Here is an 18,733-nt window from a genome sequence, read left to right as displayed (position 1 = left end):
GTAATTACCTAGCAGGTATCTGACTCAGACGATTCCCCTTTAAAAGATTAGCCCAAGGCAACGTCAGTGACAAATTCACCTCTATAATTTGAAAATATTAATAAATTGTGTTACCAGGTTTCCAGGTATGTGGTAACTCCTGCATTCCTGAAGAGCCCTTGCTTCTCGCTGTCCTCCTGGGCTTCCAGAGCAGAGCCCCCAGATCCCTCCTGTCAAGGTAAAAGCCAGTGTTTGCTATTCTGATGGAGCTGATGCTTCCACATCATTTTCCATTGTTTTCCAATTGCTAATGTTTTCCATTGCTAATGGAAAACAGGTTACCCTAAATGGATCCATCCAGCTATGAAAGATCTGGTATTTACACTAAAATAGGATGATCCAGAGTGCCATACAACATTTAACTTGACTACAGATTTGATGTACAATCCTAATTTAGCCTTTCACCTTATTCAGTAAAACACATAAGCACATACATTTGGATTTCAGTAAGTTTTAGACATATGCTTACAGATGAGCACAAAATGATATTCAATAATGATGTTTAAAACATGCTTAAATATTTTACTAATTCAAGGCACACACCAGTATCAGGTGTTGTAAAACTCCCATTCCCAATCTGCCTGGTTCACAAGACAGATGTTTAAATCACTGATGTTCTTTCCTTGCATTTTTATAAATTCTGTTCAAAATGGAGGGTATTTTATTATTTTATGTATTTACAGCAAGTTACTACCCCATATAAACAACAAATATTTATTAATGGAAAAATCCCATTAAGCTTTACAATTAAAATGGCACAACAACATCCACACTGTAGATCCTACGCAAACAGAACATTCAGAGCCTGATCTTCCAGATTTTAGTCTATTTTTTTTCCCTAAAGGTTACAGCCACTGTCCAGAAACACAGACTCCCTGCTCTGATGCAGGACAACATTAGGACATGTAGCTTCCTGCAAGGGACTACCAATACCTTGCGACATCCCCCTAAGCTGTGATGAGCAATGCAGCATTCATCTTCCACCCTGAGCAAGCTGTGGCAATGCCAGCGCTCACCCGAGCAGCCAGTGAGTCAGCAAATGTCCCCAGCTGCAGTACAGGCAGCACATGCGAGTACAAGCTAGACTACTATTTAAGGTCATTCTGGGCTTCTGCATGGCCCGAGGCCAAATCATATTTGCAGGGCTGCAGCCAATTCCTTCGCCTCTGTGAAACTACCCTGTCAGTCACTTCCTCCGCACGTCCCCGGGGCTCTTCAGGCTGGGATGGCTTCCTCCGCCACCGCCACCACCTACACGCAGCGCTCCCGACACAACTCGGGACACCTTTCTCCCAGAAAGGCAGCTGGAGCTTAGTTTTCTGAGCAGTGAAGTCAGAAATTGCTCACGAATGCAGCTGGAGCTACAGTCGGGCCATAAATGGGGAGCTTTGAGCCTTGTTATGAATTTTTATTTGGCATTTAAACAATTGTTTTCATGTGACTCTGCATCCGGCTAAGAAGTCTGAAGCACGTGGTTTTCTGAAGAGCACATTCTCTTGGGCCTCCATAAATCTCCCAAGCTTTATGACTAGCTCCGCTTTGCTCAATATACTAGCTCTGATCTGAGGATATTGCCAGGATGCAGAGGATCCAGGTTTTCCCTCAAGGGCAAAACTTGACCACTTCACTGAAACAGAGCACATCTGAAACAAAAGGAGGAACTTTTCCCATCTTTCTTTTACAAAAGTAAAAGTAGATGTAAGTTCCATTATCATCCTCAGCAATCAGCCTCAGTCTTTCTTGTTGAACATGCAATATTATAATCCAAAAGAAGCCTTGAAATACTTAAGAGAACAAAACAGTAGAAAAAGGAAACAATTTTAGCTGACAAACATAAAAAAATGTAGGATTTGCTTTCCTTTAGCCTTCACTTATTGCTCTTTCCCCAAAGATCAGTGGTGACCTTACTCCTGAAATGCAGGTTAGAGATTAAGGTACTAGCTAAAATTTTCCTCCCAGCAGATATTTCGTGATCTCAGATGATGCTCAATCCCTTTGTGCCTCTTTCTCACCTGTAACAAGACAATCTCAATCCTACTTTACAGAGGTGCATCACAAACTAAAATGCTCTCAAGAGCAACAGAAACAGCTTTAAGATTATAAGAGAGTCTTCTACTTTGATTTTAGAGTAAGAAACTCAAGTGAACACTTCTGCACAAACTCAAAGACAACACATTAAATTCCACTCCTGTATCTCATTGATACTTTTTAAATTCCATTTATGTCAACAGCCCATTGATCTCTGATCTATTTATGCCTCTAGCTGCACTTGAGGTGAGAACATTCACATTTTGAGTAAAAGTCTTCAAAGAACAAGTTAAATAAGGACAGGTTCTTGACTCTAGGCCCAGTCCATTCGGAATTAGTGAGAAATTCAAACACTTCATTAATTATCAGAGACAAAGGAGGTTCTTCATTTAAAGTATTGCAGGAAAAGCCGGAATGTAGAAGAGGAGATGACTAAATTAGCTACTAAAAAAGCTAGGAGAGAGAAGAAGCCTGTGGAAAATTAAGTGAAAAATAAGTGAAAAATCAGCTCTGTGCTAGGGGGAAATGCTTGCCTCCATGAAGTTCTGGACTCTCTCATAGGAAGGCACCTGCACAGGTGGATTTCTTCCTTCACACAAAATCTAGAAGAGCCCAGGTAGCACTATCCTCTTTAGACCAAAGCCAACAGCCAAAGCAACTTAAAGGGAAAGACTTAGGGCCAAATTCCAGCTTTGCCAGATGTGGATCAAGAACAGGAACCCTGGAGTCAAAGCTCCCTGAGCAGTTATAATTACCGGCTGGCAATGTCTCAGCTTCTCCTTCAGTACTTGCTCTGCTTTGTGTCACTGGCTCAACATGCCTTCGAGCAAGGACAGGAAGCTGTTCCCACAGCTGTATCATATTCCATATCAAGTGGAGCACTTGGAACCAGAGGAGCTCACTCCAGATCAGCTGCTAGAGAAGCCTTTATTTGACTCTCTGAACTAGGCCAAAGGGGCATTTACTACTGGGCAAAACAAGAAAACTTTTGCCTATTTTTCTTTTCTGGGAGGATATAACACACTCCAAGCTACCTGCTGAATACACACAAGTTAGAGAAGTGAACATCCAAGCTGTGAAAATTGCTAGAGTTTAACTGTGAAAGAGCTGCCAGCTTCCTTAGCATTATCAGGGGACAAGCATACATTAGCATAAATTCAGTCGCTGTTGAATTTAGCAGAAGAAATTAAAGTTTACAGAGATGAGCCAGGGCAAGCTGTTAGCTGGGGAGAGCAACTCCAGTGTTCATACAGTAGTTATATGCTTAGAGGGATAGCAAGGTACCCCAGTCTATTAAGCTACTCTCTTCCTCCAACCTTGTGCCTAGAAATGTAAGTCCAAGTTCTCTTAGATATATGAAGTCATTTTCTTCAGGACCATGCACCTTACCCTGCACTCCCAGAACTGGACACAGTGCTCCAGGTGTCAGCTCGCCAGGGCTGAGGGGAAGATCACCTCCTTTGACCTGTGGCAATGCTCTTCCTAATGCAGCCCAGGAGACCCTTGGCATTCTTGGCCAAGGATAATGGATTTCCTAAAATTTTATTTAGTCTGGAAGGCCTTCTCAGAAGCAAAGGCAACAGTAAGTGTTGGTGTATCCACATGCTAGCTGTGTTTATGACGTTTATTTCAGAATAAAACATAGGCTCATTTGTAAATTAAAAAACATTTGCTGTGCAAGACCTCTCTACATGACACGATTATTAAATTCAGCAAGTTAAAGAATGGTGGCTTGTTCACCAAGACAAAGAAAGTCTCTTAATTTAGAAGAAAATTGTTAAACTGGGTTGAGAGGGTTTTTTTTTTCTGCCCCAGCATACAGCAAATATGCCTAGAATAAGCAAACAAAGCATTCTTGCATACTTCAAAAAAGCCAAAATCTGCTTTGAATTTAGGACAATTATCCTTAGATAAGGTGATAATAATAATAACAGGTGATTCTTACTTTCTTTGAATTAGTAAGGCTACCCCAAACCAGTTCTATATTCATGAACTCCTATTCAAAATTGCATGGATTATGTTCCCTTTCACAGTTAGAGGAAAGGGAGCCCAATGTAGTTCCTGCTCATTTCACAGATATTAGCCACCAATCATTAGCTTATTGGGAAAAACAAAAAAAAAATTGGTTTCAAGGAGCAATATTGAGTTATTGAGAACCTGCTACTGTTTTTCATCCAGCAGTGCTGGCTCTGCTGTTAGAAGAACATGCATAGCTGCAAGACTGAGTTGTGACAAAACTAGAAAACTGCCCAAAAATGCAAGCAAGATATATCAAGAAAGTACGTATTGAGCCATAAGCGGGTGCCTTGGGCAGTGAGATGCACTATACCAAAAACAAATTGAGGTAAAATGCTCAAGAACCTGCAAATTGCAGAACAGCTCAACACCACTTCTTAAGGATTAGCAAAAAATGAGTTTCTTGTAAACTTGTATTACAATTGGTTTGAAAGGCCGACAAAGAAAGAAATGAGCGGATCTTGGAAAAAACACACGGCAAGTGGAAAGCAAGCCTGGTGGCAGACTTAGTGACAGGAGAGAGGCAGCTTCTGGGTGGGAAAATGGCCATCATGGCACTTTGCAGCACTTGCCACCTTCTCATGCGCTGACACTTAGTGTAATTAGGCAGAACAAACTACTGGAGGGAATGGAGCAAAGACTTCCAGGGGACCTGCATTTCTGGAAAGAGAAACACAAAGTGACCCACATAAATTAAACAGAGCCTAAGTGGCACAGCACTGAGCACATTAAGCCAGATCTCTGTTCTCACAAAGAAGGGGCTGAGGGAAGACTTCAGGCCTAATTTTACTTTAACAGGGCTAACTTTGAGCATCACTTTGAGCAAAGGCTGCCTCTGCTATGATTTTCAGGGTGACTTCCTGAGCACCTCTGGTCCTACTGGAGCCAAGGCAATAGTTTCACTCAAACTCAAAAAAGCAGAACTCATCTTTTTCCTCTTCATTGCTGGCAGTTCAAGAATGCACAGTTCATTTACAGTCATTATAACTGTAGGCAACAAGCTTGTTTTGATGAGAGGAACAATCCCCAAATCCACGTTATCAGAATGGAGGGGTTGGCCTTACTTATCCCTTCTCCCCTGTGATTGCTGTTTTGTTCTCCATATTTTGGTTTTACACCAGAAGTAAAGTACAGAGATGCTCCGGCATGCTTATAAACCACACTCATCTCCTAAATGGGACATTCTTTGTTTTTAAAACGTTCCCCTACAACAAAGAAGCTGGCATCAATCATTCAGCCTCACTTCCATGGTTAGTTAGCTCAGTATGTGCGACATTCCTGTGTGGAAAAGCACACTCGGTCTCCATTCTAATTGAATCCATGTTCTAGTAAGTCCAAAATTAAACCATTTTTCTCCTCAAACCATGCCTCAGGGCTGACGTTGCTCCAGCTTTCAGAAGTAGCCTGTTCCTCCTGAACATTCTTCTCCTTACAGCTTGCTTTTTAGCTGTTGGCTTGCTGTTTTTGAATTTATAATCCAGGAGTAAAATTCTGAGCAAAAGATTTCTGACCTCTTTTCTGTAAGCTGTGGAATACGTGAGAATTTTTACTATTTCATAAGAATTACACTAAATCCAAAAATTTTGTTGCAACATTAAAAAATGTATTCTGCTAAATACCTCAAAGCTTGCAAGTATTTACAGCAAATCAGTCCATTATTACTTTCTGTAATGTTCTGGTCAAGTCTAGCAATGACAAGCATGGCCTTGGCCCATTCTTCCATGAGACATATAAAAACAATTTGCAGTGGCAAAATACGTCACGGCAAATTTCTTAGACACAGTCCTCCTCAGTTCTCAAGTCAGGCCAAGACAAAGATTCTTAACACATTAGAGCAGCAGGCTTACCAGTCAATGCTGCATCCGCATAAGGGCAGGCTTCTTTTTGCTGTTTGGACATGCATCTCTCTGCCACTTAAACTTTTCCGGGAGTGTAATAGGATATTAGAATAAGAGTAACTGATGTCTAACCATCCACTTTTAAATTCTTAATATGCAATAGAACCATAGAACACTTAAGGTTGGAAGGGACCTTTAGAGATCATCTAGTCCAACCCCCTGCACGCACAGGGTCACCAAGAGCATGTGGCACAGGACTGCGTGGCCAGATGACTGGATGGCCAGCCCAAACCTATAATAGAGAAGTGAAATATGAGATACAACTAAATCACAGTAACTAAATCACAGATTAACATGATGAGGATCACCACCGCAGTCTATGCACTGAACATCACAGGGGAGCTGTGGAGCATAGTGGAGCTTATAGCAATAACAGGTGATTTCATAACAGCAGTTGTCTAGAAAAGGATTTTTTTCCTGATTTTCTCTCAAAAAGGTTTCAAGGGGATATATATTTTTTCTCCATATCTCATCAAGGTGAAATCAAACCATTTTATTCAAAAAAAGGAATAAAAAAACCCAAGAGTTGAAAGCCCCAGTATGCTCCCATTAATTGTGCTAAAGTAGTTTCAAGGCCCTGCTCAAAGCACCACTTCTGAGGTAAACTTTGGAACCAGCAAGACAGTAAGAGTTTGGCCAAGTTCTTCCCATCAACAGTGTATCACTTCTTTTATAGAAGTAAATCCAGGTTTCGATGACCTGATCACCCTCCTAAATGGAACATTGTGGTTTACTAATATGCTCCTCTACAAAAAGAGGGAGGATGACTAGAAACCTACTTCCCCAACCATCTGCAGCTGGCCAGCATAAGATGCTTCCCTTCCTCTGACTTTTACGAGATTCCAGCTAGGGAGGGAGAGCTCTTCCAGATAACAGTTTAATCAAAACTGCTCCACTTTCAAGATGAGCTTTGGAAACCTACAGGCATCAACATTTTCAAAAATTTGCAATCATCTGCTCAGCCTTTTTTTTTTCTTTCTTTTTTCTTTTTTTTTTCTTTTTATTAAAATAACTCTCTGCATCAGACTGAGCACATAGCTTTGAGTGCTGAGTGTCTGCAGCCCAACTCAGAGCCTGAGCACAAATGCTTGCCCAACTTCTCTCTCCTGTTTTTTCAGCCTGAAAATGGAGCAGGCAGCAAATTCTCCAAGCCTGTTCCCAGGCCATTTGATAAAACTCCATTTCTCATTCTATCAGAGCTGGCAATGTTGGTCTACCAAGCAGTTAAGCTTTGTGCTTAACATATTTAAAAATTAAGGTATACTGAAACACTTTTGCAAGCTCAATTCTTTGTCCACAGCAATACTGCACTTGCTTCCCTCAGGTGCCCAGTCACCATGACACACACTCCCAAATTCTTCATATTCTCTCCCTCCCTCCAGTGCCCATTGCCTACTCCTCTAGCAGGAGAATCGACAGTTTGAGCTATGCTTAACCTGAAACCATCTCTCTCGGCCATCTGGCGGTCCAGGAGCTACACGTGGTTGGAAAAATGAGCTAGCTACTGTTGAGCAGTAGCTGGTGTGCCAAGGAGGCTTTGGGGCTGCAGGCAGGACTGTAAAATCCTGATCAGGTTTTGCTGAAGCCTCTCAATTGGCACAGAAGTTGCTGGAGATGGCAGAACGTAAACTGGCGCATACCCACAGTGGTTGCATAAGGCTTATTTTGTTAGGAGTCCAAGACAAAAAGCAGTTACAAGTGACACGCAGGGCCCAGCTCTCAGTCAGGGTGTCAGAGTCTCAGCTCCCATGTAGGTATTTATGAAGCCAGACTTTGAGACACACTCAGCTTTAGCATCAATTACACCAAAATACATATCTCACACATAAAAAGACAAAATATACAATCTATCTGGGATTTACATATGACAGCTTCCAATAACCACGTAGTAGAGCTAAACCACAGCAACCCTGTTTATTTTCAAAACTAGACCTACTTAGTTTGCCTCCCATTGCCAGCTAACCTTCTCACGTGCATTCTTCCCACCTCCTGTTTTAAGCATCCAGAGAAGATGCACTATTTAGAGCTCTTCTTACCGCAAAGGTCTCTTGGGTGCGTGCACAAGGAGGGCAACCGTCACCCTGATGCTTCAGGTCAGACTGTCAGGCAAAACTCAGCTCTTTGAAAAATTAGTTTCAAGAGTTCAAAAAGCAGTTGCTGCCAATTTTATATTGGAAGACTACGAAAAGCTCCATTTTATGATTTCATTTTTTTTTATTTTAGCAACTTAGCATGAACTAAATCTTATTTTTCAAGTAGTATCACATAAAATGGATTGCCATCTTTGCAAAAGGCAGCGTACTACCCCAAAATGAAGACCACAACAAGAAACAAACAAACAAAAATAGTAGAGCGTCTTGCCCTGGCACTCTAGCACTCTTAATCACCATTTTATATTGATCATTTCTCTTGACTGGCAGAGAAGTAAATGCCTGGTAAGAGCCTCATCTGTTCATCCAGCCACAAGGTCTAACATAGGACATGATTGGATTTTTTTCATTTTCTTACTTTTTCCTGAACCAAAGTGACTTGGAACCACACTATTTTTCACTTGCTGGACGTAGAGAGCCTCCCTAGGAAAGCTTCACATCCAAACACAGTCTGATTTATGCACACAAGGTCAAACTACATTTGCCTGCACTACATTTGCTTGCACTACAGCAGAAGAAATGAATGCTTGAACATACAGTCATGTGTTGTAAAACAAACTGCTAAAAATACAAACAGATCCATACTCACCCTCTGGGCTTCACCAGATGAACAGTTAGAACAGGCAAACACAGTAAAGCTAAGCTATCATGAACACCCATGTCAGCAAACATTTGTAGGCAGAGGCTTTATATGAGAAGGTTTATGCAGCTTTGGTACATATCAGAAGAACTGCTAAGCCCTACGCCTACATGCCTGCAGCACACCAGAAATGTATCTAGAAAATTCGCTGCTTTAGCACACCAAGTTGCAAAATCCCCCGGCAGGTTTGCAGTGCATTTACTCTTCCCACATCTCACTAATGTCTAACACTGCTGTTTCTTCTTCAAATCTTCAGGGACAATCAAAAGCACAACTCTACTTGGCCAACTGTGCTCACTCTCCCAGGGCCTCCGCTGCAAAGCTACATGGGGACACTTGCTGCCCTTCTAAGGGCTTAGCCACCCTTTCGCAAAGGGCGACGACAGCTATTTTTTGGTGCAAGGGGAGGACAGGGGAATGCAGTCCATACAGAAATTACAAGGAAAAAAAAATGTTTCTTTGGCACCATTCTCATCTCAGCTGCTCAATTACAATCACAAAACAGCAACCAAGCCAAGCATGGAGGGGCAGCCTTTGAAGATGGATGGCTCTTGGCTGCAACCCTCTTGTCTCTGATTAGAGAGGCAAGAAAACGCAATTTTCATGCTAAAACCAAAAGTCTGTACATTGCTTAAGAGCAGATTTGAGAAAACTCTGGGGGCAGTCAACCACGTGAGGTCTTCTACTCCCAAGTAAGTGATGGTCAAGTTGCTCAGCTGGCTGGTTTCCAGTTTGCTCCTGTGTTTGGTGCCATCGTCAGGTAGCCACTCTCCACTTGCTGGATTCAACCCAAGCAGGGCAGGCAGGATGAGCTCACTAGAGTGCGGACAGGCCGTTCCTGCCCAGCTGCAAAAAGCTTCTGGGTGGCAGAGCAAAGATGGGAGCACAGCACCCAGCTTCCCTCCAAGAGGGACCCGCACCCCGAGCACCCCTCAGGGCGAGGAATGTGTGCCAAGAAACCCAGAAGGGCCCGGCTGCATTCGGGCAGCCCAGCTCGCTGCCAAAATACGCTCAGCTAGGAATAATGCTGGAAGGTGGGATCTCCCTGTCATCACATGTGTTTGTGAGCCTTTTGTTAATCAATGTCAGACAGGAAATTTGAACTTCCTCCATTTAAAGAGTTACTTTGTTTCAATTTATTACTGTATGTCCTAATAAAACCTAGCTTTTAAGGCTTTTAAATGCTTACTTTAAAGGGAAGCATGATGACTCCTCCTCAATACTACGGCTGACCTAGAACCCTGTGACATTTTTTGATGATTAAAGAAGAAATGTGCATGTAGTGAGATACTGGCTGACTTTTTGCCCTTTTAGATGAGAATCCAGCCTCCAGTGGTAGCTAGCACCAAATGTTTCTCAGAAGGTACAAAAATCCCAGCAACAGGATATTATAGAAACACCTGGCAAACAAGACAATGTTCTTTCCATTGCGAGGATCCTCGTGCCCTGAAGACGTTTCACAGAACACTGGAAAACCTACATGGGAAAAATAAGCTGGAAACACAGCTTCTTGCTGTATGTAAAGAGAAGGGCAATTTTTCACTTTTTGAGATGGTAATCTAGCATGTCGTAAGTCAAAAGAAGATGACGCAAAGCAATAACAGAAAGTTTCTATCAAGAATCATGCATTTACATTTAGATCAAGTTTTATAATGCCCATTGAATAGTCTTAATACAAATACAGACCAGCACAAAAGTATAGCCAGCACTGAATTTGTTTCTTGAATAGAGACTGTTAATATAAAACAAAAAAAGTAAAGGAGTCAAGGAGAGCCCTGAGCAAACATACTAACTTAAATATATATATATTTAATTCTTAAACTAATGATTTTTTTAAGCAAGAATAAAGAAATCCTCATAAAAGAGTTTCCCAAAAACACGTAGATAGTGCTAACGTTTTGATAGTAAATATAAACATATTAAGAATTCAGATTTTGTCCTGCTAAGGAGACAATGTAGTTTTAGAAGGTAAAACAAATGATGATTTATTTTTCTTCACACTGTCTCATAAGAGCTAATAAATTTGGTCAGAGACATCAGGAATACAGCATCATCTGTTTTCCAGGGCAATGGACCGTGACTCAGGAACTGGAGGCCCTCTCTTTAGTTTTGCCATGCTGGGGATTTGCCACAATGACATTCACAGCAAGTGCATCTCGGTTGTCCTACCCTTGACACATCTGGGACATTAAGGAATCTCCTTTCCTCGGGAAAATTATACAGGAGTCTCTGGAAGTGCTCAGCATTGCTGCACCCATAATTAATCCTGACACAAAGCACAGCTTTAAGCATGAAGTTGCTTTTCCAAGGAAATGTGAGGTGTTTGCTTTAACAACACCAGCTCCTGCAAAAGCTATCAACTATCTGCAATGATCCTGCTCCCTCCTGAAACGTTCCTCTGTTAAAGACATTACCATCTTACAGGAATTCATTGCCTTCCATGCTTACTCTGTCCGCCCCATACTTTTCAGTCACATTGGTGTCAGAAGGGAAATTCGAGGTTTTGCCTAAGCTAAGATGGTCGTTACCTACTTGCATGGGCAAGGCCCACTGCTCAGGACTGACCACACAGAGAGGAACCCCCTTCAATGCAAGCTGGTAAAAGCAGACAGGCTCAAACTGCCTTATTTCTTTTAAAAATAACCTTGAATAAAAAGCACCTTCATTTCAGGCAAGTATCCAGGAAATGGGAGCTTTCTGTGGACCATTCCTGTGGATTACCTGCTAACATCTCCATTTCATTTCTTCTGCTGCCTTGGTTTTGTGTAGTAGGGAATGAAATTTATTCCTACCTAGGAAGAAAAGAAAGATTATGATGTTCAAAAATTAACTAAAATAAGCCACAATGGAAGCACACAAGCACACAGCATGGAGCAATGCACAGCATCACAGCAGCCTATTTCATTTCCATTCCCTGTGGAGCTAGTCATTCCCGACACAGATTAGTTTCCCTGCAGTCCTTACCTACACAGCTTTTTGGCAAGGAAACAACAGGATAATTTTTTTGGAACAAGGTACAGTTCCAAATCAATAATAGTATCATAGTCTACAACTGAGTCAATTATGCCTCCTGCACAGAACAAGATAGGGGAGATTCATAGAAGTCAGCAGATCGATCCAAAAATCTTTCTACAAATTTTCAAGTAGATTTGTAAACATAACTCATCTCCCTGTCCCTTCCTGCCCAATTTTCAGATTGAAAATAAAACTTACTCATCATAAAATAACATGTGCGTGTGGGATTCCTGAAGGCCAGTGGTCATGCTGTGAGCAAGCCAGATAAGGGCAGAAGGGCGCCAGACCTAGATGAAAGGGCAGAAGGGCGCCAGGCCTAGCTGAAAGGGTGGAAGGACTGCTGACTAAGAGATAAGGAGATCTTGCAGAGAGTCAGATAAGGAGGCAAAGAGTTGAGACAAACAAGTAGAGGGGGACGGTCGTTAAATGTGAGGACACGTGGGCACTGTTAGTTAGCCTCTGTTAGTTAGCCTATCACACTGTATAGTTAGACGCATGGACGCGGGGTCTTGACCAATCATTGTAAAGAAGCGCTCGCGTGTACGGGGAAATCTTGCATAGAATTTCGTTGACGCAAATAAGAGCTAACCTATCCTGAGCTCAAGCTTTGCAATATGCATGAACCTAATTAAGTTGTGTATAAGAGTGCACACTGAATGTTCAATAAACGAGTCTTGTCGATGACCATATGGTGTCGCAGTCTCCCTTTCTCCTACATGTGCGTGCATGCATAGCGGAAGAAAACTTAAATCTTACTGGTGAAATTCCCCAAGATGTGTAGCAATGACAAACCTGTGACAATAAAGCCACAAAAAAAAACAGAAATAGGCCAATACTGAAGAAACGTCACACTCACAAACCCGATCCACAACACCACGCAATCCACTTGGACAAGTTGCTCACTACTTTTACCCCAGCTCCCCATACTTTCCCCAGCCCCCCTCTATGTTTTGAGGAAACAAGTATTGGCTTTCAAATATTAGTCACCTCCAGCTGGGGCTAACTTCAAACCACAGAGCAGGCAAATTAAAAAAGCTTGATTCCCATAATTATGTTGATGAGTTTTAGAAAACTGCAATCCGTTTGCTTTTTCATGTGTGAGCACAGAAATAAATGAAATTGAAGTTACCCTTAAGATTAGTTACTGAAAGGCTCAAAAGTTATTCCAGCTCATTAGAAGTCTCTTGAGAGGCAGAAACCTAGCTTATAATCAGGCCCAAGGAGAGACATTTCCAGATGCTTTTTTTTTGAAAAAAAACAGCAGATTTCCAGGCTTCTATTGTACCCATCTTTCCCCTTTGAAACTCACACATCCCTGCCAGCTCATGCATAGGCAGTGGAAGCTCGTGTATACCACCTGCCCCACGTCAGCTCCTGCACAAAATCATCTTCGCAGAAGCAGCAAGCTCAGGCCACCATGTAGCAGAGCAGGGATAAGTCTCTATGCCCATTGACTATATGCCAACTCTGTAACTTTTGCAAGAAAGAAGATGGCAGATTACTGTTTGCTTTCAAACATTTGTCCAGAACTTTATGAATTTAATCAAAGTGTCATCTGCACATACATTTACCAACTGTGTCCTTGTAGGTAACGTAGGTCATGTCCATAAGCAGGGTGAATAAAGTCTGCCTGTGCTATCCTGGTAAACATGCCCTTGGCGCGTGCTCCATACCTTTATGGAGAACTAGATGCTCTACTCTTTAGGCTACAGCAAACTATTACTTTCAGCTAAAGGAGAAATATCTCCAGTGTAAGGAGGGCAAGACAGAAGAGGAAGGAAACTAGGAGGCAGAAAGAAGAAAAGCCCCCCATCCCTTTAACAAGAAAAAAAAAAATACGCAAGGAGACTGACTTCCAGGTTTGATAGATAGCTTAAGAATTTTTTATAGTCTGAAAGTGTCATTGGAAAGCTGCTTCTACAGAAATTTTGGATCCTTGCAACAGGGCTGTGAGGAACCTTCTCAAAAGGTTCAATGCTGCAATGATTACAAGGTCCTCCGTGTTGAATCAAGAAAGACTCGCACAGCCCTGCTTGGGAAACCAATAACAATTTCTCTCACTTCAATGAAACAGAAGCACACAGCATTTAAACATCTTGCTCGGGGCTCCAGTGAATCATGCTAAAGGCAGAGGCTGGACTAAGGAGTCCTAAGTTCTTGCTCCCTTTGCTCTGAACAATTAACCACTTTCCCCTCTTGAGGATTTATTCCTTTCATGAGTCAACTACTGACTAAGGAAGACATTATATACTATTCCATGAGGGAGGCTTATTCCTCCTCTGCACATACTGTTGGGTATACCAATCTGATGTTAGTGAGATAATCAGTCCATTGTCTCAATACATTAATTGAGACAAATTGTGCAATGAATCACTGTTTAGGTGTCTGCTTCAATGTCTCCTCTTTGTTTTGGGCTCCTGGGATTAATGCGTTCATTCCTGGGAGGTGACTGCTGCTGTTCTCCCTCCGTGAGCACTGCTGCTGGGACGCTGTGCACTTGCACTATCTCATTTGCAAAATATTTTGCTTATGCAGATTTGCTATTTTCAGAGTCTTTTTCCAAGCCAAGTGTTTTTGAGGTTAAAAGTATATGTGAGGAATCAAAAAAAAAAATTCTCATTTGAATTGAAAACAGAAACCTACCATTTATAAGGCTCACCAAGAAGGATAAAAGTTAATATGGTCTTGTCAGCCAAGTATTAACACCAGGGGCATTTATCAGGCGCATCTGTGACCGAGCTGCCAATAAGGGAGCCAAAGTCCTTCAGACAGGGTCACAGGCTGAAGTACAGAGCTGAAGGAGAAGTATCCATTTTCTTTAGGGCACTGGGTATTACCCACTCATGTTCCTGTTTTCATATTTAAAAGCAGTCAGTTCTCGGAGCCAGCTTTTTGGAAAAAACACCAGCAAAACCATTCCCTAGGAGGGCAAAAACACACGGAGCCAAAACACACAGGCTGCTAGAGCTTGAGCTGAATACCTAAGCCAAGATTGTGACACGCCGGCACTAATGGATGGCCGTACTTGAGGTTCACTTTATCTTTCCTGTTTTACTCCCAGTAGTAGCAGTCAGCGCACAGCCCAAGTATTCCCCTTGGCCTCTTCTGCTAGGGCTTCAGCAGCGATCCTAGAGTTCTCCTTTGGCAAGGGACAGCAGATCAAAGCGGGTCAAAATGACTCTGCGACTCTCAGCATCGCTCCAGGATCAGCCACCATCCCCGTGTCACTTGCTCCTGCTGAAGGATCCCCAAACGCTCCCCGCAAGCAGCTGCACCTCTGCCCACCCTGCAGCCTAGACCAGAGCCTACTGGAGGCCAGCAGCCACACCGGCACTTTTACACGATCCCAAAGCCCCGGATTGACACCCCATTAACACGTTGCTTAGCTTCTAGGTGCAGGCAACTCATGCGTGGTGGCTTAAACCAGCACATATATGCTTAAACGCACAGAGTCAGACTCCGCATTTCCATAGATCTGTTTTTTCCTCTTTCAAAATCTCACCTGGCAGTGGAAAAAGAGGAAACGGCCCTGGCACTCAGCCCTGCAGTCTTTCCCTTTAAGGGCTGTGTAAACCTATGTATCATTTGAGACTATCCAGAAGACATGGCTAAATTCAACATGCGTGCATTTCCCCTCAGATAGCAATCAGGGGCTGGAGGTGCACAGCTAGTCCTCTTAAATCAAATGATTATTTAGTGCTAACAGCAGAAGCTAAGCGTAGCACAAGATAACTTTAACGTAGAAAAAGGCCTTGAAAGAATGCCTCCTATTCAGCAGAAATTAAATCTTCTTTAAGAGATCCACTGCAAATTAAGCCAAAGTATGCACAGAAAACACTATAATATCCAACAGAGCAGCACTGTAACCATCCATGGTCATACCCAGCATCAGTAATTTACTGAGGTCAGCCACAGCCACGAGGGAGTTGAGCAAGGGTTGTTTAATGGCTTAACAACAGAGCACAAGTCTGCCTGTAGAGAAAACCCAGAGCAGGGCTGGCAAAGTCACTGCAATAGAATTTACTTCAAGCAGCAGTAGTTTGAACACTGAAAAACTGTCTCTTTTGAGGATCCCTCCAAGAGATCACATACCTAAATCAGACATCCATGTTTCCACCAACCCACCCGTGGCAAGCTTTACATTTGGGTCTGTGGGTGATGGCTTTTTACACCACTCGAGAGATGCATGGGAGCATTACAAGGTCTCAAGACACCTGGAACCCTAGGAACAAGTCTCTGCCCAGAAATACAGCCTCTGTTCTTTAGCAGAGTCCATCCCCCTTCTCCTCCATGTTCAAACATGCTGATTTGGGTAAAGTCAGAAGCTGACAAATGGGTGTCTCCTAGCTGGCTCTGAGCATACCATTTCAGCTATACCCTTCAAAACTGATTAAATTCCAGGGTCATTTGGAATTTGTTTCCACCTAGGAATACAATACATAATACAATAGGACCGCATTTGAAATAATTTCTTATGAAATTTGGTTCCTGGACAGCCATTAAGAACTGGTAATGGAAGAGCTCAAAATAGTTGGCTCGAGGGAAACTCCAAATAGTTAGCCATCATGATATTTCATTTGCAAAAATATTTTTCAGCTAATATTTTGCATAGTAGATGAGACTAAATTGCATGTCTGTGAACAGTCCAATTCCGCATTGTGATATTTTCCGTTCTGTATCCACATCTTCATACCTCTTATTGTATGAAAGCTGCAATAGGCAAACAGGCAAGACTTTCAGAGCCTTAAATCAGCTAAGAATAGCATATGTCAGGATGTAGAAACTTCTTATTTATATTAACTAAAGTCAAGTTAAAAAAAAGGTTACACCTGCTATTTTGATATCTGGAATTTAATCACTAGGGATTAGCAAAGGAAATTAGGATCCCTAAATCCTACACTTTCTTACAGTACACAAAACAAGCGGAGCTTTGCTACCACATTTTCAATATTCAAAGTCTCAAATTCCTGATAAAAAGGAGCGACAGCAAATATACCTATACTAGGTCAATAAGCACGCTGGTTTGGGGCTTTCCAGCTATGCAAGCCCATCTGGGACCCTCCCTTCCCACTCTCAGCACAGAAATAATTTCTGTTTATTGCTGGAAGAATAATCAAAGGACATGCTATTTCATTTTCTTCATTTTTTTTCTGATCCTGTGTAAGGACTTTAAAAAAATTAAAATGAATCCTACCAGATAATTCAGAGTGAAGAGATGAAACAACAGCTGAAAGAAGGATTTCAAGGATAAGATCACTATTGGTTGAGGAGATGCAGGGAAACACAAAGTTGTCTTCCTCTGCCTGCTGCTCCCCACGGCCTACTCCAAGCCCATCCATGGCTTCTGGTCACTCATCTCCTATCCACCAAGCACAAAGTATTTACAGAGGGTCAAAGGAGTTTAAGGAATGTTTTCATTACAGAAAAAAATGAAAAACTAAAATATAATTCAACTAGGTATCTTTCATGTGGGACAAGAACAGTCAAACAATTATTCAGACAACGCATTGGTTTAATCTCTCCTGTTCCTCATCCGACTGCCTTATTTCTTCTTCCAACCCAGTTCTCCACATCCTCACAGTTCTCTTACTATTTTTCCTCTCATCCTTTCAGTATCCTCCCCTGTGAGCTGGGCAAGGTCACTTCAGCTGCCATCCCCTTTCCTCCAGGGCAGCTCACTGGCCTGGTTCATAGCTCGCAGGACTCTTCTGGATCTCCTGGACTCACCAGCCCTTGCCCTCCCGCTCCCCTGAAGCGGCACAGAAACGGCAGAAACTTCCTCATTCTACTAAACCTTGCAGCACTTTTACAAAAATTGATGTCAGCTTGAACATGTGGTACTTACAAAGATGACATCTGTACTCTGGGAACAGCAAAAGCTGTTTCCTTTGCTTTGTAATTAGATCTTCAAGTTGGGCTAATCCAAGTATTGTATAAAAGGGCTTTATTCTTCTTAGCTTCAGTCACTCCAATTGGGATAAAAAAGTCAATCAAACTGCTCTAAAAGGTATTTTAAAACCATTTTGTGGCACAGACCCAAAACTTACTAATAAATGGACCATGAGTAATTGAAAGGAGTTCAGAAACGTTAACACTGGATGACGATATCATGGAAACAGGCCCATCTTCTGCAGCTCTGTGATCAAAATATTACCACAAAGAAGACATTTGGGATCCAAATGCAGGAGTGGCCTGAACCTCCACTTACAGCTGAGGTCAAAAATCATTCAAGAAACAAGATGCCCCAATTCTTCTCATTTTATCTTACATTCCCATCTATCAAGGTGTGGAAATTCCCTTCACAGTGTACTTCCAGATTTCTAGAAATCCTGCTGAGTGACAACAGACAAATCACTGAGCCTGAGGGTGTCAGTGTCTTCTATGCAAAGTGTGGTTAGATGAGGAGTGCCCCGCATAAGCACATTATTACTAACAGGAGATAAGCTCTTTATAAAGTTTTGCCCCAGACATAGGAAAATGTGCCTGTAAAGCACTTAAGGGTTAGGTCTGAAAAAGCATTCTAGCCCCAAATTTGCTGCGAAACCCGATGAGAAACACTGCACAGATTCTCCCATTTTGCAAAAATAAATCTCAGTATAAGATCCACATGGACTACATTTTCCCAGGGCCTTTCTTCCCTCACTGGGAACTGAAACAGATCTTTAAGATTCTCCCAGCAGGAAACAGTCTGCGATGTCTCTGCTCCAGCAGAGCTCCAGAAAATGTACACTGATTATATTTAATTTTGTTCTAACAAAATGTTTTGTCGTAGGCCATCTTATTTTCATCAGCAGAAGGAAATCTTTGACAACAGCCCTGCATCCAATTTCTCTAACCGCAAATCCATTTCAAGATTCCTAATCTCCTACCTCAGATTGTTCCTAGTGTTCTGGCATAGCTTAGGATCCTCAGCTGCACCAATGCAATTCCTTGTACAACTGCACTCT

Source organism: Tinamus guttatus, unplaced genomic scaffold (assembly GCF_059628265.1).
Source record: "Tinamus guttatus ecotype Peru unplaced genomic scaffold, ASM5962826v1 Tinamus_guttatus_pri_ptg000297l, whole genome shotgun sequence".
Classification (NCBI taxonomy): Eukaryota; Metazoa; Chordata; class Aves; order Tinamiformes; family Tinamidae; genus Tinamus; species Tinamus guttatus.
Note: the sequence above shows the minus strand (reverse complement) of the source record.